Source organism: Bombina bombina, chromosome 3 (genome assembly GCF_027579735.1).
Source record: "Bombina bombina isolate aBomBom1 chromosome 3, aBomBom1.pri, whole genome shotgun sequence".
NCBI classification, from domain to species: Eukaryota; Metazoa; Chordata; class Amphibia; order Anura; family Bombinatoridae; genus Bombina; species Bombina bombina.
The window spans coordinates 1,171,630,104-1,171,654,721 of NC_069501.1; the positions used below are offsets into that span (position 1 = coordinate 1,171,630,104).

Genomic DNA, 24,618 nt, shown 5'->3' on the forward strand with positions numbered 1-24,618 from the left:
TTGTATCTAGTCTTACAATAAACTAACATACAGAGTGAGTTTGAAACTGTTTGAAATGCATTAGCACCTTGTTTGCTGCAAGAGTTTATCAATAGCCAAACTCCAGCCACCACTTGCCTTGTTTAGAGGACTTTTTATTGGAGTAGACAATACACTGCATTTTATGTTAGCATACTCTCCATTGTTTTGTAGTTTCTTATCATTTCAGTTAAAGCCAATAAGGGACAGATATGTGACATGGTAAGGCTTCTTCAGCCTATCATATGCACTATTAGTTTTCAGAATTGGAAAACTCTTCTTTTTCAGACAGTCTAGCCAAAATTACATTTTCATGATTCAGATGCAATTTTAAACAGCTTTCCATTTTACTTTTATTATGAAATTTGCTTTGTTCTCCTGGCATTCTTTGTTGAAGGCTAAACCTAGGTAGGGTCATATGCTAATTTCTAAGCCCTTGAAGGTCGCCTCTTATTTTAGTGCATTTAAAAGTTTTTCACAGCTAGACAGTGCTAGTTCATGTGTGCCATATACATAACATTGTGCTCTCTCCAATGGAGTTATTTATGAGTCAGCACTGATTGGCTAAAATGCAAGTCTGTCAAAAGAACTAAGATAAGGGAGCAGCCTACAGATACTTTGATAAAAGGTAATAGCAGAGGTAAAAAGTGTATTAATATTACAGTGTTAGTATTGTAAAACTGGGGAATGGGTAATACAGGGATTATCTATCTTTTTAAACAATAAACATTTTTAAGTAGACTGTCCCTTTAAATTTTAGGAAAAGGGAGGATTATATATATATATATATATATATATATATATATATATATATTATTATTTATTTTATTAAACATAAACATTTTTATATCAGATTCTCATAGCATTTACTGTTCCTTTATGGTTTACTGATTAATTTATATATAAAGAAACATTCTTTTTTTATTATCTGCTTTATATCTGTCCCTAAATGTTCTCAGCAAGAAAGATAGATAAGGGAAAAACTTACATTTACATGGCAGCACCCATTACTTTATAGAATAAACTGATATAGAGTCGGTTACAATCTTAAAAAAAAAAGCTTATCAAATTATTTATCTACAAAAATACCCATTGCCTTTAATGGGGAATTTTGTAGAAAATGCATTAGATACATTTTTAAAGGATTGTGATCTAAATATTATTCTAAGGCTCATCTTTGCTTTGAATACATATCTTACGCAAAAGGATAAACCAACCCTAAGAGGTGCACTAAAAGAGAGAGAGGCAAACAGGTGTATATTACAAGTTAGACAATAAAAGTTCCAAATAGGAGACTCCAGGTCCAATGATCAGGCTGCACTCCAAACATAAGCTGGTCACAAAAGAAGTCCTGAAAGACAGAAAAGAAGGCGCCTCATGGTATGGTAACGTTATCCCAAACAACAGTTATATAAGGTAAGCGACAAATTCAAACTCACAAGAGCGGTAGCACACAAAGTGGAAAACAAGCAGGCCGAGGCTTCGGAGCCGCCCGGCAGACTCTCTCCTGTGAGGGGGATCTGGAATCACTCCGCCGGTCATATCACAGAGCTTTCTATATTAAATCTTTTAATCATATCCCTGCTCTGTTTTAGTGACCTTTCCCGGGCGATCTCCCTGGGATTTACACACCTCCTTCCTGGGTTGGATGATTGGTGGACGTCTTCTGACATTACCTCTAACCTGACCGGTGGAGCGGTTCCGGATTGGTGGACAACCTGTGTTGTGAACGGTGGAGTGGTTTCGGATTGGTGGACACCCTGTGTTGTGACCGGCGGACTGATTCCAGATCCCCCTCACGGGAGAGAGTCTGCCGGGCGGCTCCGAAGCCTCGGCATGTTTGTTTTGAACTTCATGTACCACTGCTCTTGTGAGTTTGAATTTGTCGCCTATCTTATATAACTGTCGTTTGGGATAACGTTACCACACCATGAGGCGCCTCCTTTTCTGTCTTTCAGGACTTCCTTTGAATACATTTAGCATGTACTTACTGTTTAATATCCCTTTTAAAGGATATTAAATTTATTTGGAAAATCTAAACATGTGCTTGTTTGTGTTCTTTCATAATTAACATAAGTTTTTGGTCCCTTTAAAGAATTGGAGAACTAACATTAGGATGTTGATATTTGATCTTGGATTTGATATTCTTTTATTACATTTAATAATCAAATGTTACATTGAATAAAGGAAAATAGTCTTTTTAAGCAAAAATAAACGTGAACTGTTTTGCAAACATTTGACATTTGTTTAGAAAAATGTATGCACCAAGGGAAGGTTCAAAAATTTAATTTACATAATAAAGCTTCATTCATATACCCATTGTGTAACAGGGCCAGGAGGTGAGGAGCCTTGCAGTTGGAGGAGGAGTCATGGGTGTGTCTGAGCATGGCATGGGAGGAGCTAAACAACGCAGGGGCGTGCCCAGGCAGGAAGGAATAGTAGAGAGGGGTAATTTTCACCTGCCTAACAAGCACCTTCACACAATAGGACTCGAGCATAAAAGATTGGATGATTTTAACCCCTGTAGAACCAGTCTTGAATGTAGTCAACAATTGTTATTTTTAACAAATGTGTCATAAACTTATCCCATTACTTATAACAACAATATTTATAGGTGTTCTAGTTTGTTATTTACCCAAGAAAGTATTGTATATTATATTTGTTCATTCCATAAATAATTCAAAATAAAAGCTGTTAGGAACAGCTTCATGCATAATGGAAATGTATACTATAATGCATGTCCAAACTATAGCTGTAAATGAAATGTTTAACTTAGAAAAGTAACAAAACTTTATACAATTGTGAATTAAACTAAATTGGTTGCAATAAATGCTGTTTCCAAATTTAATTTTAGTGTTTTAAAACCAATATTACAACAGGTAGACCATAAACAAATGTTCATCATGACAAAATGTAATTGTTAAATTGTACTTTTCTTCACAACTTTATCATATCTATGATCTGATAGACAGGTTTTTATGTTTCATAAACAAACTCCAAGTCTCCGTGGAAGAAATGTATGTGAACATTTTGTATTTATTTTCATTGCTTCAGGTATTGCAAAGTAGAGAAAGTAGAGAATGATTTATGAATGTGTTGAGTATTTGCAGGAACTCATTGTATGCTAATTTAGCAAAGGGGAAGAGATCTTATAGGAAAAGTTGTTAATAGAAAATAAAAGGGACATATCCTAGTTCATTATAACAACATTGTTCTTAGCCTAACAAGCACAACAAATTATATCTATCTATCTATCATGTATTCTGTCTGTCTCTCTATCTATCTATCTATCTATCTATCTATCTATCTATCTATCTATATATCTGTCTGTCTGTCTATCTATTTATTATAAGCTATATTACATGATGATAGCGTGGGTGCGATATTGCAATATTGCAACCGCACTAACTGGCGCGCGTATTACAAGTTGAAAGCAAACATGTACTTCTAAGTGTATTCTAAATTTGCATTAGACGGGTTAGCGTGATTGAAGACCTTGTGTAAAGGGATTGGGCTAAACATAAATGTGCACCAAACACAAAATAAATACAATAAAATAAATAATAAAGTGTTACAATTATATATACACTATATAATAAAAGTAAAATTCTAAGGGTTAAAAGGTATATGTTATATGACAAGGTGTTTGAATGTAAAGGGCTATATTGTATACATATACATATATACTGTATGTATATGTGTCTATTCTATGAGTGTGTGACTGTGGCTGACTGGCTGTGGTGCCTTTGAATGTTTTTGTTTGTGTGTGTCCCACTGTCTCTGTCTAGTAACTGTCTATGAGTGTGCAGAGAGTGAGACTAAAGCCAAACCACTATTATTAGGGGAAGGAAAGCCTTGAGTAAAACTTTATTGGATCACAAATATACTGTGTACAAGACAAGTACAGACACAGTACTACAGAGCACAGTGCACACACACACACACAACAGCACAATACAAAAATAAAGCACACACCTCAGGTGAGTGGCGTGCCACCCTTTCTTCACCATGATTTACTTCTTGATGTCTGTGGGCTTTTTTATGTATTGTAACTTGTTTGTTTGTGTGTGACTGTGACTGTGTGTACTGTTCAGTGACAGACTCAGTCACTGTGTTCAGTTGTGTAGTACTGCTTTAACAGTAACTAATAACTGACTAATTATATTTGTGATCCCATAAAGATAATATAATCATCAAGAAGAAACTGTAGTTATAGTAGTTCAGTTCAATGCTACCTGTTTTAAATGTCTCTAGTACTACTGTAACTGTGTAAACTAATTGTATATGTCACATGTGTATTGTGTGCACACTCTGTGCTGTGTGTTGTGTTCCAGCATGCTGATGAAGGGGAACATTTCCCCGAAAATGTTCCATTAAAACAAGGTTTTTGTTCACTTCTAAAAAAGGCCTGTGAGTGCATTTATTTGGAGGAATATATATATATATATATATATATATATATATATATATACATATATGTATATATATATAAAGAGACATATATCTGTGAAAGGAAATCACAAAAGAGAGGGTGCCTCCTAGTGCAACATTGCAAGAGTAGTGATGAATCAAATCAAAATGATGAAATGATACTCACAAAATGAGCAGCACCAGTGTGATAATTGAAACAAGCTGGGGAATCACAGTGACCCAGCTACACTGATCCTGCAACAGGATGATGGATCCGGAATAAAGGCTCAGGCTTCCATATAGTACAACAATTTATTAAAATAATTGTTTGTTAAAATCAAGGGATGTATACAATTTCACCCCAAATGAGTTAAAACAAATGTTAAAAACAGTTACAACGCGTTTCTCAACCAGACTGACTGTTTCATCAGGCATCTGTCTGACTAATAGAAGCACTGACTATTTAAACAAAAAGTGAGCCTGATAGCCCCTCCCACCCCATGTGCAAACAATTATACATAATTAACAATTAGCTGGTTACAGCATATCTTACATATAATACATATAAAAAATTTTTTTTTAAATAAAAACAAACACTGATACCTTTTACAGAAGGATACCATACTTAAAAGTATAATAGATAATAAATCTAGTATTACATTCAGAAGGGCCCCCTCTTTGAAACAGAAATTGGTGCCCAGCAAAGATGTTATGAATAAAAAGCCTAATATAAAATCGGGGTCACAAGGAATTAAATTAAACACCAAAGGAGCATACAGATGCAATATTAAAAGATGTAATATGTGTCAATACACCTCACATGGGGCGACAAGTGTGACCTCTCACTCCACCAAACTTACTTTTCCAATTCAAGGAAGATTATATTGCAGTTTCACCTTTGTAATTTATGTATTAACTTGTAAATGTGGGGTCCAATACTTAGGGCGTACCATCAGAAAGCTCAGAAGGAGGTGGGGAGAACATTTCAGGAATATTTCTAAGAACAGCACTAAACATAGTGTATCCAGACATCATAGGATTTGTCAATATCAAGGTGTATGTAATTTTTACATAACCCCCCTGGAGAGTATCCCATTTGTTAAGGGGTCCAATAGATACACGAGACTCCGCCAGAGGGAGACCTATGGGATCTTCAAATCTGGGAGCCTTTTTCCGGGGGGGATTAAATGAAAATCTGGACATGACAGCTTTCTGATTAATGATATACGAGTTGGGATTGCCTCTTCTCTTTAGAATGGGTCAACGTTTTGATAATAAAGCATGCATATCATTATTATAACTAATATTAACAAGACACATCCAAATTATAACCAGTTAAGCATACTTAGATTTAGATTTATAGAGTGGTTTAGCAATAGCTAACTCACAGATACGGTGGGAATTCATTTACCCCCGGGTAGGGTAGTCACATTATACAGTCTTCATGTCTGTATATATGACATTTTATAGGATAACCGCCATATATTAGTGATATAGTGTTCATGGTACACTCTTGCCCCTTATAGTTATATAGCTACCTGACATAATTTCCACCAAATAGTTAATATATTTCCTTTATAGTTAGTATAGTAGTACCATTAACACTAGTAGTTTATTTGCCTACTTATTAGATTGTTCTAGATCCCGGTATCACTCACATTATCATTATCGTTAGTCACCATTTAGTATGCCATATAGACGTATTTATATAATTTAGTATGAAGTTATATATACAATCCACCATATTTAAAGCCATTATATGTATATGTATATCCATACACCATTCCACTATTTAATTTTATAATTAATGTCCATGTTATTATTTTGGATTTTTGTATTACTTACATTATCACTATTATTGTTAGTTATCACCCAGAACGTCATGTAGATGTATATATATACTACTTCAGTATGAAGTTATTGTCCTATAAGGTCTTTTTGGAAAGGTGCATACAGTGCTGCTACTATTATTTGTAACACTCACATTACATTGTGCATTATATAATAACATAACAAACACGATATCAACATAGTATTTTTTATTGTTTATTGTCCTCCTAACATCACATGATTTATTAGTTACACAATTAGTCACACAATTCCCCTCACGTAGTATCAATCAATAGATCACATTCTATATTGCATACACTGATTCACCAAAACAAGTGTTTTATTTACATATATAACCAAATAGCGGTCAACCTTCACACCACTGTATCACACTCCCCTTATTTCAATATCCTATCATGTGTATTCTTTCATCTTCACTCTACCTAGTAGCTTAACCATTCGATCATACCCTTTGACACATTACACATGTTATAGTGACGATACCACACACTACCCCTGACACAACCAATAGCGTTTCAACCTTCGCATTATGGTATTACACTCCCCTCACCTCATTATCCAATCACGCTCATTCTTCCATCCTTACCCTACCACTTAGCCTAATTAATCGATCACATTCATAGATACATCACACTCAGCTATGTTGACGATATTACGCATCTCTTTAGATATATTCAATAGCGGCCCAACTTTCATTATATTTCATTATATTTTCACTTTCCCCTATAAGCCATTATCTAGTCACATTCATTAATCCACCATTTTAAAAAAATCCACCTTGCCGGCAACCCTGATATCATCATACGGGATGCCGACAAGGGAGGAGGAATAGTAATACAGGATCTTAGTGATTATCTTTTAGAGGCCAAAAGGATTCTTAATGACACTAACTATTATAGAATTTTAAAAGTAGACCCTACATCTATCTTTCTAAAGGAATATCATAAATTGATTGAAAGAGGCTCTAATCTCAACATTTTAAATAAAGAAGAAAATAATTTCCTAAAAGTCAGCAACCCAAGTGTGGCACATTACTACCATTTGCCAAAAATGCATAAAGATCTTAAACATCCTCCCGGGCGACCAATCATCGCCGGGATAGATAATTTAACATACAACCTATCTTATTACATTGACCTTTTTTTACAGAAATATGTAGTTGGCCTTAGGTCCTACATTAAGGACAGCACGGATCTATTGAATAAAATTAAAGAATTTAAAAATAATGATGATCTAATATGGATTACCTGCGACGTTAGCTCTCTCTATTCAAACATATCCCATGAATTAGGTTTACAGACAATTTTTAAGACACTAAATGGAGATGATTATATGCCTCTTTTTCAAAAAGAATACATTGTAGAATGCATTAAATTTATTCTACAACACAACTATTTTATGTTTCAGGACATGTTTTACCTACAGATCAAGGGTACGGCCATGGGCACCAGATTCGCCCCGAGCTTTGCTAATATTTTTATGGGCATTTTTGAGGATATTTATATCTATAATTAATCTGCCGGGGCGAGTCTGGTGTTCTATGGCCGCTACATTGATGATTTGATTTTTTATGGAGAGGTGATTTTTCCTCAGCAACAGCTTTTGCTACTTCTCTGAATGAAAACGAATTTGGCTTGTCTTTTACTGCTGATATTAATAAACAAACCGTAGATTTCTTAGATCTTACACTGAGTTGGGACCAATCAGGGAATCTCTGTTCAAAAACATTTTTCAAGAAAGTGGATAGCAACAGCTATTTAAATTATAACAGTAATCATCACAAAAGTTGGCTGTCCAACATCCCGTACAGCCAATTTGAGAGGATTAGACGTAACTGTTCATCATTGGAATTTTTTGACTCTCAGAGTAAAATTATCTATCAAAGATTCCTAGACAAAGGATACCCCAACAATCTTTTGATCTCATGTAGAGATAAAGCTAGACTTTTGGACAGAGATACTTTACTTAATAAAAATAGAACCATCAAAGAAAAAGAGAAAAACACTTTTTCTGCAAGTCCACTATTTATCACTCAATATAACAACAACTACAAACAGATTAGAGAGATTTTAAACAAACATTGGCCGATCATATTAAAAGATCCCATTTTAAAGAATCTTGTAGACAGCTATCCCAAAATTGTATACACCAGAGCTCCTACTCTGAGGAGCAAGCTAGCTCCCAGCAAAAAAGTTAAACACACAATTTCCAACAAAACATCCACCAAAAAAATTACTTTTTTAAGTCACATAGGAGTCTATAAATGTGGAAAAAGAGGCTGTAACACCTGTAAATATATACCATCTGGCAAGAAGACTTTCTCTTCTACGACCACTGGTGAAATTTTTCCCATAAAGAAATTTCTTAATTGTAACTCTAGCTTCATAGTCTATGTACATGAGTGCGTCTGTGGGGTGCAATATGTGGGTCGCACCTCAAGAAAGGCCAGAACACGATGGGGAGAACATCTACGTAATTGTAAAAATTGTAAAAAGAAAAAAGTTAAACACAGCATACCTGAACATTGCCTTTATAAGCATCAAGGCAACCCTGAAATTTACAAATATTATCCCATAGATTATGTACCCCCTTCAACAGATTACAATAGAATTATTAAATTAAGACAATGCGAAACTTTCTGGATCCATAAACTTAATACCTTATGGCCAGCAGGCTTGAATTCAAATTTAGATCTGGCAGCGTTTAACTAACAAGTTTAGCACAAGGAGTTGTTGATAATTTCCGGTATTCATTATTATGGTTATGCCAGTCATATTTTCTACATATATTTTTTATGTTTGTTGATTGTAGACATAACAATAGCTCTTATTATATCATAATGTTGTTAATCAGTAGATCAACAACACAACAGTCATCAAATTAACCTTCAAAAAATTATATTTAGCATCTAATAATGATTAAGTTTGATTTTTATTTTTATTAATGTATCTACTCTCATCGTATTGAATGAGAATAAAATTACCAGCCATTATTTTCACATGTCAAGATCCCAACTATAATTAGATATTTATGCACACATATTCTTATGCACCTTTCTCCGTTATTTATATATTGTAATATTTTTCATATATCAATACATTCTATTTCATTACATTCAGTTTGCAATAAGTCATATCCATTCACTATATTATGTCACTTCATGCTAATTTACTATATTATGTCATTACATGTCCATTTTTTGGGTAACAGATTATATCCGTTTGTGTCAGCATTGGTATTATAATACTATCACAACATTGCCCGTACAAAAGCTTAGTACACTGTACATTATATATTTGTACACTTAGCACATCAAATACACCTATTCACTCAGACCGTTCACAGTTCAATCTTTCTTACGGTCGGAACAATCACCGAGCATATTGCACATTATAAATGCATTCAAGCAGTGCTGTATTTTCCGTTTGTGCCAGCATTGGTATTATAATACTATTATAACACAGCCCGTACAAAAGCTCAATATATGGCACATTATATATTTGTACACTCAGCACATCAAATACACGTATGCACTCAGATCGTTCATAGTTCAATCTCTTTCATAGTCGGAACAATCGCCGAGTATATTGCACATTTTTAATGCATTCACGTAGTGCAGCAAAAAATCTTTTTTAACCATTTTTGCTATCAAATTGTTTTAAATTGATACATAATTTTATGTCCTGATTATGCAAAAATCTAGTTGTTTTAGACTTGTCAGCGTAACATTGTTTCTAATATATAACAAATGCATGGTGTCTTATTGGTGGATGTTCCACCCAATCATGACTATTCTATGTGTTTTTAAATGTCTTTTCCCGCTACACCTTTATACTTACCTGAGGAAACGGCCAGTGAGCATTACAGCCGAGAAACGCGTTGTATTTAGCTCTAAATAAATACTTTTTTTAATACAAATTACCTAGCATTTGTTCGCTGACTTCCTTTCTTCAAGTCTTTTTGTTTTTAAACTTTTTTAGTTCTTTCTTTTTTCACCATGAATCCAATGGACTAACAATCGTTTCATATACGCTCTGAGCTACCACATAGCTTCAGGTTTACCATCGGATTACCCACATTACTCTCATAGGATTACTGGTTAACACAGAACCTCTGAGTTGCAGATGCCGATCGTGCATACACTTTGGGTGCCAAGGACAAGCCAGAGCTGCCAAGTCTGCAAACTACCATATCACTGGACAGAGGGATACAAATCCTAGTAGTTCAGCGTACTGACTGCTGTATGAAGGTCAGCCTGCCTGAATGCACTACTTGCGAGTGCCAACTCCTTTGTGAGTATCCATCTGGTTGCTATTGCTACTTTGTGTGTGTCTGTTTGTGTTCAGACATTATTGCACTATTAGGCGCTCTCTCCCTTTTCTATTACAACAGATCTTCAATACGAATTTGACATATTCAGCGTACTGACTGCTGTACAAAGGTCAGCCTGCCTATATGCACTACTTGTGAGTGCCAACTCTTTTGTGAGTATCCATTTGGCGGATGATTTTTGTGATTATATCTACCTGGTTTCAAACGATATCACACCATTAGGCGCTCTCTCTTTTACTTTCAACCTTACAGATTATCCGACTCACCACCGGTTTGGAGCAAAGCTGCCTGACATATTTGCTGATTGTGACAGCGATTCTATCCATCGCTAGTTTATTTCTGCTGGACATTATTGTGTGATTTTGTATTTATATGGATTTATACTCTATAGGTGGCATATGAAAATATCACTTTATAAAGTAACACCGTATCACGATCCTTAGAATAAGACCAAAATTAGTATTGGTCATATTACCCTATTTATGCACTAATCAAGTTTCTTTACAATATTTTTTATTTTTATTTTGATACCAGCAACATATACATCTTTCAATATTTTTTTGGGGGGTCTTCATTAGCACAATCTGTTTTTTTTATAACACGAATATTCTATACAATGAACACCATCTGAACACTCAACAAATTTATCACATATATTCACTAAACACAGAGTTACCCGTAATATCCCCCTTTTTTTTGTGCACCCCCTTTATTTTGTGCACCTAGTTTTGCGCACCCTATTGTATGTTGTTTTATCATACTTTTTTTTCTTTCTGGTGAAGAGAAAAAGAGAGCGCTCTTCACCATTTAGATTTCTGACTCACCGACAGCACCAAGAGAAGCAGCCTCACCGCACGGATTACCTTGTTGATTGAATTTTTTACAAGACTTTTATTTTCGGTATCACTGATGGACATTTTTGGGTTTGCATTAGTTTTCAACTATTAATCACTGTTTTTTCACTTGATTATTTACTTTCATGTTTTAAATTGTATCACATTACCTAAATTTTAAATTGTATCACATTACCTAAGTTATACAAGCACTACTACCATTACTATTAATCCCACCAGATCCTATTCTGGAATTACTCACTAGTCCCAGATATAGCAAAAATATCACTTTAGCATCGAAACATCTCTTTTTTCTTTGATTTACAACAAACACTTTGTCACACAGATACACACTTTTTTTAAAGAATTTTCCCAGCACTTAGCAACGTATCCTTTCTTTTAAGAAATTTTCTAATTGGCGCCCCCTATCTATATTCAACAATATATACTTCCTTTTTTTTCTTTCTAGCTGTATATACACCTCTTTTTTACGATCCTATTTGATAACATTACATCACCTAAAAGGAGCATGTATTGTGGCAGCAAAGGAGCATTTATTAAGTTTGCAAGCAAGGTATTTGTTTGCCAATTGTGTTAACGGCTCCACATGGACATTGTTATGTATTTGTTCTGATCCGGTGATCCCAGAAAGCATTAATAATTACTCTAACCAACATGTTATATTGCCATCGTGACATAATGTTAAGGCTTTGATCCATTTAAAGAGAGAGGATTTGAGTATTCCTTGTAAAGGTGTAAACATGCATTCACTCCTATGGAGCCTATAATCTGCATAAAGTTGTATGGTAGGCCCATAGTGTCTTCCATAAGATCATTATTACAGCCTGTTGCGATATTTTTGGATGTGATATTACAGCCCTTAGTTCGCAATATGACTTTGTTTTTACTTGATTCTATGAGCCGCCTAATAAAGGAACTTAAAACATTCCCGAAAATTGAGGAACCCACGATATTGGTGACTCTTGACGTGGTAAGCCTTTATACGGTTATTCCACATACTCAGGGACTGATCGCTATCCAGAACCAACTTAGCCGGTACCCCTTTGTGGGACCTCCAGTGGAGCTTATTATACAGTTGTTAGAACTATGTCTTATGAGGAATTATTTTAAGTTAAAAAATGCTTTCTACTTGCAGCTGATGGGGCGGCGATGGGGTCCAATGTGGCCCCATCGTACGCCAATCTTTATATGGCCCAATTTGAAGTGTGGGAAACTGACCTATTTAAGTGCCATCACATCAGGTACTTTAAGAGGTACATAGATGATTTGTTTTTGTTATGGATGGGCACTGAAATCGAGCTATTGGAGTTGTTTAAAGCACTCAATAGTGTCATTCCTACATTACAATTCAAGATGACCTGTCACACGAAATCTGTGGACTTTCTGGATTTAAGAATCAGTATTGAAGAAGGTATACTACACACTACATTATTTTGTAAAGACGCTGACAGGAACTCTTTATTGGTAGCTACCAGCTGCCATCCACCGTCATTAAAAAGATCACTTCCCATTTCACAATTTAAAAGGGTAATTCATAATAACAGCATTACCAGTCAAGCTGAAATAAAATTAGGGGAAATGAAGACAAGGTTCTTAAAAAGAGGCTACCAGGATAGACATATTAAACCACATTTTCAGGAGTTTGAGAAGATGACCCAGGATGGGGCTTTGCAGAAATGTGCCAAACCTAATGTGGATGAAAGGATGACCTTTTCTACAACCTATACAAGGGACAATGGAGGTTTATCGAAACTAATTAAAAATAACTGGCATATTATTGAAACAGATAAAGGTCTGCCGTTCAAAGGAATGCAACACCCTAGAGTTGGCTTTAGGAGGTCTAGATCTATTCGAGACTGTCTAGTAAAAGTGGATAAAGTACAATGCTTTAAAAATACCACTTGGTTACAATCAGTGAAACCTGGTTTCTACAGATGTGCGGGCTGCACAACTTGTAATGGTTTACTAGCTACAAAATTCTTTACCCACCCAGGTACCAACCGTAAGTTTTCTATCCGGCATAGGGTAACCTGCACGACAACATTTATAGTGTATTTATTACACTGTCCATGCGGGTTATTCTAGGTCGGAAAGACAGTAGATGACCTCCGTACATGTATGGCCAACCATCGCACTGCTATTAGAGCTGCCTTACCTAAGGGAGGCTCTGAACATCATTTTGCGTTGGCTGGCCATACTGTTGCAGACTTAAGATATGTGATTATTGATCACATTCCCCCCCCCCCGCATTAGAGGGGGGGATAGAGCCAGAATGTTACTTCAGTTATGTTGTGAACTAAGGGCTGTAATATCACATCCAAAAATATCACAACAGGCTGTAATAATGATCCTATGGAAGACACTATGGGCCTACCAGGTGGGCATGTGGCATGCTTATGAACCTTTGGCAAGGTATAAAAAGCTGGAATCCAAGTAGGATTTATGACTGTGCACTATCCACGTATTCCTGCTTTTAATACCTTGTCAAAAGGTCCATAAGCATGCCACATGCCCACCTGGTAGGCCCATAGTGTCTTCCATAGGATCATTATTACAGCCTGTTGCAATATTTTTGGATGTGATATTACAGCCCTTAGTTCACAACATTACTTAGTTTTTACTTGATTCTATGAGCCTAATAAAGGAACTTAAAACATTCCCAAAAATTGAGGAACCCACGATATTGGTGACTCTTGACGTGGTAAGCCTTTATACAGTTATTCCACATACTCAGGGACTGATCGCTATCCAGAACCAACTTAGCTGGTACCCCTTTGTGGGACCTCCAGTGGAGCTTATTATAGAGTTGTTAGAACTATGTCTTAAAAGGAATTATTTTAAGTTTGAAAATGCTTTCTATTTGCAGCTGATGGGGACGGCAATGGGGTCCAATGTGGCCCCATCGTACGCCAATCTTTATATGGCCCAATTTGAAGTGTGGGAAACTGACCTATTTAAGTGCCATCACATCAGGTACTTTAAGAGGTACATAGATGATTTGTTTTTGTTATGGACGGGCACTGAAATCGAGCTATTGGAGTGGTTTAAAGCACTCAATAGTGTCATTCCTACATTACAATTCAAGATGACCTGTCACTTGAAATCTGTGGACTTTCTGGATTTAAGAATCAGTATTGAAGAAGGTATACTACACACTACATTATTTTGTAAAGACACTGACAGGAACTCTTTATTGGAAGCTACCAGCTGCCATCCACCGTCATTAAAAAGGGCACTTCCCATTTTGCAATTTAAAAGGGTAATTCGTAATAACAGCAGTACCAGTCAAGCTCAAATACAATTAGGAGAAATGAAGACAAGGTTCTTACAAAGAGGCTACCAGGATAGACATATTAAACCACATTTTCAGGAGTTTGAGAAGATGACCCAGGATGGGGCTTTGCTGAAATGTACCAAACCTAATGTGGATGAAAGGATGACCTTTTCTACAACCTATACAAGGGACAATTGAGGTTTATCGAAACTCATTAAAAATAACTGGCCTATTATTGAAACAGATAAGGGTCTGCCGTTTGAAAGGAATGCAACACCCTAGAGTTGGCTTTAGGAGGTCTAGATCTATTCGAGACTGTCTAGCAAAAGTGGATCCAGTACAATGCTTTAAAAAGACCACTTGGTTACAATCAGTGAAACCTGGTTGCTATAGATGTGTGGGTTGCACAACTTGTAATGGTTTACTAACTACAAAATTCTTTACCCACCCAGGTACCAACCGTAAGTTTTCTATCCGGCATAGGGTAACCTGCACGAAAACATTTATAGTGTATTAATTACACTGTCCGTGTGGGTTATACTAGGTCAGAAAGACAGTAGATGACCTCCGTACATGTATGGCCAACCATCGCACTGCTATTAGAGCTGCCTTAACTAAGGGAGGCTCTGAACAGCCGGTGGCTCATCATTTTGCGATGGCTGGCCATACTGTTGCGGACTTAAGATATGTGATTATTGATCACATTTCCCCCCCCCCCCATTAGAGGGGGGATAGAGCCAGAATGTTACTTCAGTGCGAGTCCAGGTGTATCTTTAACCTGGGAACACTTATTCCTGGGGGTTTGAACACCCACCTGGACTGGCACTGTTTTTTGTAAAAAATTATATAAACATCTGTTTATTGACTCCAGTGATATACTGTTTCCCTTATCTAGTGGAACTGTACAGGAGGGCTATTAGGTTAATGTTGAGGATCTTTTCAATAGTGGGTTTTGTCCTAATTTAACAAAATGATTATGTAATCAGTAGTATCATTTAGGCTACATTGCCTAGAATTGTTAGCATGTTGTAAAGATGTAATCCCTTGTTGGTTATAGTAAACATCTATATTAATAGACCACCCTTCCAGTAAGTCTCTCCCTATAGGTCATTAGTCATGACATATTTACACACAGATCGATATTACCGTATGCCTTAGGATTAAGTTAATCAAGTAGTGGAAATAGATGTCTTTGTAATATGCCTCTGTTTGATATGTTAACATGTATTGTAACTAACAGCCATTGTTTTCTTTTACACTATAAGGACGCCGCTTCCGGTTACCACGGTAACGAGTTGAGCCTGCGCAGTGGTTCGCCTAGAACACCGGGGAGTTTCCGGTTTGCGACACAGGTGCTATGGTGGAGGGTATAAGATAGGTAAAGTATGTGCTTGTTTTTATTTATGTAGTCTGAAGACGGGGTTGACAGCCCCGAAACGTCAATTATGCTATTAAATTGATTAAGTAAAAAGACCCGGTGAGTGCTTCTTGATATGCGATTCTGGATTACTTGATTTGAATGCACCCTGGGCTGCTGACAATGATACAGTGAGTGCAGAGCCCCCAGAGACTTTTTTTATATTTTTATATATATATATATATATATATATATATATATATATATATATATATATATATATATATATATATATATATATATATATATAAAGGGGTGGAAAAATAACACTATGGTTTACTAGTCATGGGTTAAAAGCTACTTTCCCAGAGGGAAAAAATTACTAGTCCACTCAATATTAAAGGTAGGAAATAGTCAAATTTCGAAGTTGTCTAGGACTAGTGTACCACTGGAAATTTCAAGCCCTGTATAGATATATATATACACATACATACATATATACACATACAAACAAATTATTCTTTGGAATCCTTTCCATTCAAATACATTAAAGGGCCATTAAAGGGACAGTAACGTCATAGTTAGACATTCATGATTCAGACAGAACATATAATTTTAAACAACTTTCCAATTTACTTATATTATTTCTCTTGTTATCCTTTACTGAACGGTTTATCTTGGTAAGCTCAGGAGCAGCAAAGAACCTAGGTTCTAGCTGTTGATTGGAGGGTGCATATATATATAATAATACTGATTGTCATTGGCTCACCCATGTGTTCAGTTAGAAACCAGTAGTGCATTGCTGCTCCTTCAAATTATACCAAGAGAATGAAACAAATTTGATAATAGAAGTAAACTGGAAAGTTGTTTAAAATTGTATGCTCTACCTAAATCATTAAAGAATTGTGAGTTTTATGTATTGTCTGTCTGATGAAGGGGCACCACCCCAAAACGTCAAATTAATACTTTTGAAAATCCTGTTCATACGGTGAGTGCCTTTGCTTATTTCTAAAGAATTGTGTATGTGACTTGCATGGAGCACCCCTGCAGCTGCTGATTTGCATTCAATTTCTTCATAGAGTGTCAACCCCTGCTTGCTCAAATATATATATAATGATAGATGTGGGTTAAACACTCTCACCTTCTCCTCAGTAAACGGCCAGGGTGACAGGAACAGTGGTTATTTATAGTATAAAGTAGATCTGCACTCACTGGACTTTGAAAAAACAAAACATGGTTTATTGTTGTGACGTTTCGGAGATCAAACCGCCCCCTTCATCAGACCATCTGATGAAGGGGACGGTTTGATCTCCGAAACATCACAACAATAAACCCCGTTTTGTTTTTTTCAAAGTCCAGTGAGTGCGGATCTTCTTTATACTATATATATATATATATATATATATATATATATATATATATATATATATACACATACAGATAGGTTGATAAATATTTAAAAATATATAAAAAAAATCTATATGAAGAACATTGGAAGGTAAAATATGCATAACTACCTTTGAGTTGAGCGCACCTGGTGTAACACATTGTTGGGTTAGCACACAAGCAATACGTTTTTTAGTTTATGGAGAGAAGACATTAACACTGTTGCAATATCCACAGACCTGAAGATAGAACAACTTGGGCTTCAATCGCACACAAACCATTTACTTTCCACTTGTAATACACGCTTAGTTTACTTATGGAGGAGTTTGCGTGCAAGAGAAAGAACTAAATAGTGCACCACTTGTAATCTGGCTCTATCTATCTAACTCTAATCTATCGATATATCTATCTATCTATTATTATTATTCTTTATTTATAAATCGCCAACAGATTTCGCAGTGCTGCCCATGGGTACAAGGATAACAGTACAATGGAGAAACAATACAATAAAAGATAACATGTTACAGACAAATACAGGGGGAATTGAGGGACCTATTCCCATGGGAATTTATAATCTAGATGGGTAGGATGATGGGAAACAGGAGGTGGGGATTGCAAAGGTGAGAATGATTAGTGAGGAGATAGATGAGGGCAACTGTTAGTTAAGTGAAGTTAGTTTGTTATTAAGTCGGGTGATAAGCTTCCCTGAACAGAAAGGTCTTTAGGGAACGTTTAAAGGAGGAGAGGTTGGGGCAAATCAGACAGCTCGAGGAAGTGCGTTCCAGAAGGTTGGTGTCGCATGAGAGAAGTCCTGTAGTCTAGCATGAGAGGAGGTGATGGTAGAGGACGCAAGAAGCAGGTCATTGTTGGATCTTAGGGGGCGGGCAGGAGTATATTTGTTGATGAGTGAGGACAGGTAGGGTGGGGCAGCATTGGTGAGGGCTTTGTAGGTCAGGGTGAGAATTTTGAATTTAACTTTAACTCTGCTGTGAATGGGAAGCCAGTGAAGGGACTTACAGAGAGGTGCACCAGCAACAGAGTGTTGAGAGAGGTGGATTAGCCTGGCAGATGCATTTAGGATGGATTGGAGGGGAGAGGCGGGAGAGAAGGAGGCCAGTCAATAAGTTGTTACAGTAGTCAAGTCAGGAAATTACCAGGGAGTAGATTAGCTGTTTAGTAGTTTCAGTACTCAGAAATTGACTAATTTTGGAGATATTGCGTAGGTGGTTGCGCCAGGATGAAGAGAACAATTCGATGTGGGCAATTAAGGACAGATTTAAGTCAAGTGTGACTCTGAGGCAGTGGACTTGGGGTGATGGGAAGATAGTGGTGCCGCCAACATTGATGGAAAAATTAGAAATTGGAGTAGAGTTAGAGGGGGGGGAATTAGAAGTAGTTCGGTCTTGGACATGTTTATTTTTAGGTGGGGAGAGGCCATCCAGGAGGAAATGCCAGATAAGCAGTCACTGATATGAGAATTGACAGAAGGAGAGAGTGCAGTAGTGGAAAGGTAGATCTGGATATCATCAGCATATAGGTGATAGCTGAAGTTTACCCAGTGAAGAAGTGTAAATAGGAGTAGAGAACCAAGGACAGAGCCTTGAGGTACTCCAACAGACAGAAACAATAGAGAGGAGGAGTCACCAGCAAAAGAGACTGAGAAGGATCTGTTAGAGAGATAAGAGTGAATCCAGGAGAGGGCAGTGTCACAGAGCCCAAGAGAGCTGAGAGTCCGTAGGAGAAGAGGATGGTCAACAGTGTCAAAGGCAGCAGAGAGGTCAAGTAAGATTAGTATACAGTAGTAGCCTTAGTTTTTAGCAGAAAGGAGATCATTAGTAACCATGGTGAGGGCAGTCTCAGTTGAGTGCTGGGGACAAAAGCCAGATTGCAGGGGGTTGAGCAATGAGTTGGAGGACATGAATTGGGTTAGGCAATCAAAAACTAGTTTTTCAAGGAATTTTGAATCTAGCAGGAGCAGTGATATGGGGCGGTAGTTTGCAGGAGAGTTAGGGTCAAGGGAGGGTTTTTTGAGGGTGGGGTGACCTTTGCATGTTTGAAGGAGGCAGGGAATGAGCCGGTATAAGGGATAGGTTGAATAAGTGAGTAAGAGCCGGAGTGAGGGTGGGAGACAGAGGAGGAATTAGATGTGAAGGAATAGGGTCAAGTGGGCAGGTAGTGAGGTGTGAGGAAGACAAAAGGAAAGCCAATTCACTCTCAGTGGTTGGGAGGAGGGTGCAGAGAGTGGCAGAGGGGGTGAATGGGAACAAAGTTGGGAGATTGCAGGCTTGTGTTGGGATGTTTCTTCGGATGGTAAGTGTTTTATTGAAAAAGTAGTCAGCCAGTTCTTGAGCACTGAATGCAGATGAGGGGGGTGGTGCAGGTGGGTAGAGGAAAGAGTTGAAAATAGAGAAGAGTCTTTTAGGGTTTGAAGAGTGAGTGGATATAAGAGAAGTGAAGGAGGTTTGCTTAGCTAAGCGAAGGGCAGAGGTGTAAGAGTAAAGAATAAACTTATAGTGCATGAAATCAGGTTCAGAGTGGGATTTCCTCCAGGCACGTTCAGCAGTGTGGGAGCATTTTTGTAGGTGGCATGTTTGTTGGGAGTGCCAGGGCTAGAGCTGACAACGTGGGGCTTTGCAAAGTTTGGGTTGAGCGAGAGTGTCAAGTGCAGCGGAGAGAGTATTGTTATAGTGGATTATAGCAAGGTCAGGGCAGGATATCGTGGAAGTGTGGGGGAGGTGTATTTGAATAAGTTTGGAAAGTTGGGGAGGGTCCACAGAGTGCAGATTTCTACTGGTGCGGGGGTGAGGGGGGAAGTAGGTTTAGCATGTATATTAGGATTAAAGGTGAGCAGATGGTGGTCTAAGATAACAAATGGGCGACAGGCAACATCAGAGAGAAAGCAGAAATAGGAGAATACCAGATCAATCGAGTGTCCATCGTGGTGGGTAGGGAATAGGGTGGATTGTGAGAGGCCAAAGGAGTTAGTGAGTGAGAGAAGTTTAAAGGCAGCAGGGGCAGATGGGTTGTCAATAGGTATGTTGAAGTCCCTCAGAATTAGGGTAGGTGTATTTGTAGAGAGAAAGTGAGGAAACCAGGCAGCAAAGTTGTCAAGGAATAGGGAGGTTGGTCCAGAAGGGCGATAGATAACTGCCAATCTGAGAGATAGGGGGGAGAACAGGCGAATGCAGTGGACTTCAAAGGAAGAAAAGGAGAGAGATGGAAATGGTGATAGGTACTGATGGGAGCAGAAGTGGGGGAGTAAGATGCCAACACCGCCACCATGTCTCTCACCTGGTCTAGGTGTGTGGCTAAAGTGAAGACCACCATGAGTGAGAGCAGCAGTGGAAGAAGTGTCAGAGGAAGATAGCCAGGTTTCAGTAATTGCTAAAAGGTTGAAAGCGTTGGAAACAAACAAATAGATCTATCTATCTTCATCTATCTATCTATCTATCTATCTGCTAATTCATTATAATGACCTGTGGTGTGTTATTTTGTGTTCGGCCTAGTGGAATAAATAATACACAGGCCTAGATTACAAGTGATGCACTAACAGGTAAGCACGAGCGATAAGGGGTAAATTGAGGGTCTTTGTACACGTCCGAAATAGCATTCATATAACAAGTTGAAAGTAAACATATTCACTCAAGCGCAATTGAATTTAACACTCAACAGGATAGCGTGACTTCAGTGCTCTGGTTAACTGTCACCCTTGAATAAATAAGTTACACAAAACATATCTAAAAAAACATTTAAAAGTATAGTTATCCTCAAAATAACACATCTTATAACAAATATTTTTTAATATACAGTATCTCACAAAAGTGAGTACACCCCTCACATTTTTGTAAATATTGTATTACATCCTTTCATGTGACAACACTGAAGAAATTACACTTTGCTACAATGTAAAGTAGTGAGTGTACAGCTTGTATAACAGTGTAAATTTGCTGTTCCCTCAAAATAACTCAACACATGGCCATTAATGTCTAAACCGTTGGCAGCAAAAGTAAGTACACCCCTAAGTGGAAATGTCCAAATTGGGCCCAATGTGTAAATATTTTGTGAGGCCACCAGTATTTTTCAGCACTGCCTTAACCCTGTTGGGCATGGAGTTCACTAGAGCTTCACAGGTTGCCACTGGAGTCCTCTTCCACTCCTCCATAATGACATCACAGAGCTGGTGGATGTTATAGACCTTGCGCTCCCCCACCTTCCGTTTGAGGATGCCCCACATATGCTCAATTGGATTTAGGTTTGGAGACATGCTTGGCCAGTCCATAACCTTTACCCTCAGCTTATTTAGCAAGGCAGTGGTCGTCTTGGAGGTGTGTTTAAGGTTGTTATTATGTTGGAATACTGCCCTGCAGCCCAGCCTCCGAAGGGAGGGGATCATGCTCTGCTTCAGTATGTCACAGTACATGTTGGCATTCATGGTTCCTTCAATAAACTGTATCTCCCCAGTCCCGGCAGCACTCATGCAGGCCCAGACCATAACACTCCCACCACCATGCTTGACTGTAGGCAAGACACACTTGTCTTTGTACTCCTCACCTGGTTGCCGCCACACACGCTTGACACCATCTGAACCAAATAAGTTTATCTTGGTCTCATCAGACCACAGGACATGGTTCCATGTCTTCAGAAAACTGTTTGCGGGCTTTCCTGTGCATCATCTTTAGAAGAGGCTTCCTTCTGGGATGACAGCCATGCAGACCAATTTGATGCAGTGTGCGGCATATGGTCTGAGCACTTACAGGCTGACCCCCCACCCCTTCAACCTCTGCAGCAATGCTATCAGCACTCATACATTTATTTCCCAAAGACAACCTCTGAATATGATGCTGAGCATGTGCACTCAACTTCTTTGGTTGACCATGGCGTGGCCTGTTCTGAGTGGAACCTGTCCTGTGAAACCACTGTATGGTCTTGCCCACCATGTTGCAGCTCAATTTCAGGGTATTGGCAATCTTCTTATAGCCTAGGCCATCTTTATGTTGTGCAACAATTCTTTTTTTCAGATCCTCAGAGAGTTCTTTGCCATAAGGTGCCATGTTAAACTTCCAGTGATCAGTATAAGAGAGTGTGAGAGCGATAACACCAAATTTAACACATCTGCTCCCCATTCACACCTGAGACCTTGTAACACTAACAAGTCACATGACACCGGGGAGGGAAAATGGATAATTGGGCCCAATTTGGACATTTCCACTTAGGGATGTACTCACTTTTGTTGCCAACGGTTTAGACATTAATGGCTGTGTGTTGAGTTATTTTGAGGGGACAGCAAATTTACACTGTTATACAGGCTGTACACTCACTATTTTTCATTGTAGCAAAGTGTAATTTATTCAGTGTTGTCACATGAAAAGATATAATAAAATATTTACAAAAATAAGAGGGGTGTACTCACTTTTGTGACATACTGTATATATACATACTGTATATGTGTGTGCATATGTGTACATATGTATTTATATGTGTATATATGTATTTACAGACATATATACACATATACACATATTAATACATATGCATACATATATATACATTATATATATATAAAGGCGTTTGAGCCCTTTTCAGTCAGATAGTTGAAAACATGAAGAAACATATTTATGCAATATTCATATATAATAAAGTGTTTATGTATTTACTGTAAATATTACACATTCCAATGTTTTTCACAAAGGGGAGTATGTTCTAATTATTTTTAAATAGATATTCCTATAAATATATGTATCTATCTTCACACACACACATATATATATATATATATATATATATATATATATATATATATATATATATATATATATATATATATATATATATTATATGTATAAATATATATTTTACAAAAATCTATCATATATATAATAAATATAATATATTCTTCTATATTTCATGTTGGGTTAGTGCACTTGCTTAAATGCGATCGGGTTTGCGCTTGACTAAGGGTGATTTTTTTCCACTTTTCTCACTACAAGTCTAAGGGGTATTCTTACTTTAGCTTTTTGTGCGCTTCAGGTTAGGGCAAGCAAAAGCTTTTTACTTTCAAATTGTAATTTGTGCGGTACGTGTCGTGCACAAAAAGTTTCCGCTCGATCAGGAGCCCTAAATAGCGCTCCACTCGTAATCTAGTCTTATAATTGGGTATTCAAGATTGTTTGTTAAAATTTTAAACTAGAACATTTTTAACACAGCCCATAGTTAGAGGGACAATACCCATTCCACAGTTTTGTATAACCAACGTGGTTAAATGAATACACTTTTTATCTCTGTGATTAATTTGTATTTAAGCCTCGGCAGACTGCCCCTTGTCTCAGTTCTTAACAGATTTGCATTTTAGACAATTAGTGCTGACTCATACATAACTCCATGGGGGTAAGCACGCATGATGTTATCTATATGCCCACATGAACTAGCAGTATCTACTTGTGAAAAACTGTCAAATTGCACTGAGATAAGAGGTGGCCTTCAAGAGCTTAGAAATCAGTTTGAGCCTACCTAGATTTAGCTTTCAACAAAGAATACCAAGAGAACAAAGCAAATTTGATGATAAAAGTAAATTGGAAAGTTGTTTAAAATTGCATGCTCTGTCTGAATCATTAAAGTTTAATTTTGACTTGACTGTCCCTTTAAAAGCGCCTCATATTCATATTACAAGAGGTCAGTTAAGCATATTTAATGCTTTTAAAAAACAAATATGTAATTTCATCACTTGCTACTGTGTATTCAAAAACACAGAAGTTGTATAGCAAAAACATAACCAGAAATTTCACTTCTTGAGAAGATTTCTTGCTCTTCATTGACTTTGAACTCAATGGTTATCTGACATGGATTTTAGTGCAGGCCCTCATAGAAAACTATTATCTGAGAGAAATTACACACCTACTTTATCTGACATGAATAGCATAGTGTTTACTATACTACAGTGTGCATGATAAATATTAACCATGGACATTCAGTTAATTAAAGGGTTAAAATAATATTCTTTTTCCTCATATTCTCATGCTCACCTCTGATGAAATACTAACTCCGTAATGTTATGCCTCATATTGTAGGCACAAGAAAATCTATCAATAATTAATGTATGTATAAGGATTTGAAAAGTGTACAATGGTATTTGTGCTATT

The 24,618-nt window shown here is 37.1% G+C and overlaps 1 protein-coding gene across 1 annotated transcript in view; it reads right to left on the reverse strand.

The window, feature by feature from the left end:
* The window catches only part of CNTN5 (contactin 5), a 990,860-nt gene that overhangs the window by 104,210 nt on the left and 862,032 nt on the right, over nucleotides 1-24,618 (reverse strand). The gene's annotated exons all lie outside the window — the stretch shown is intronic.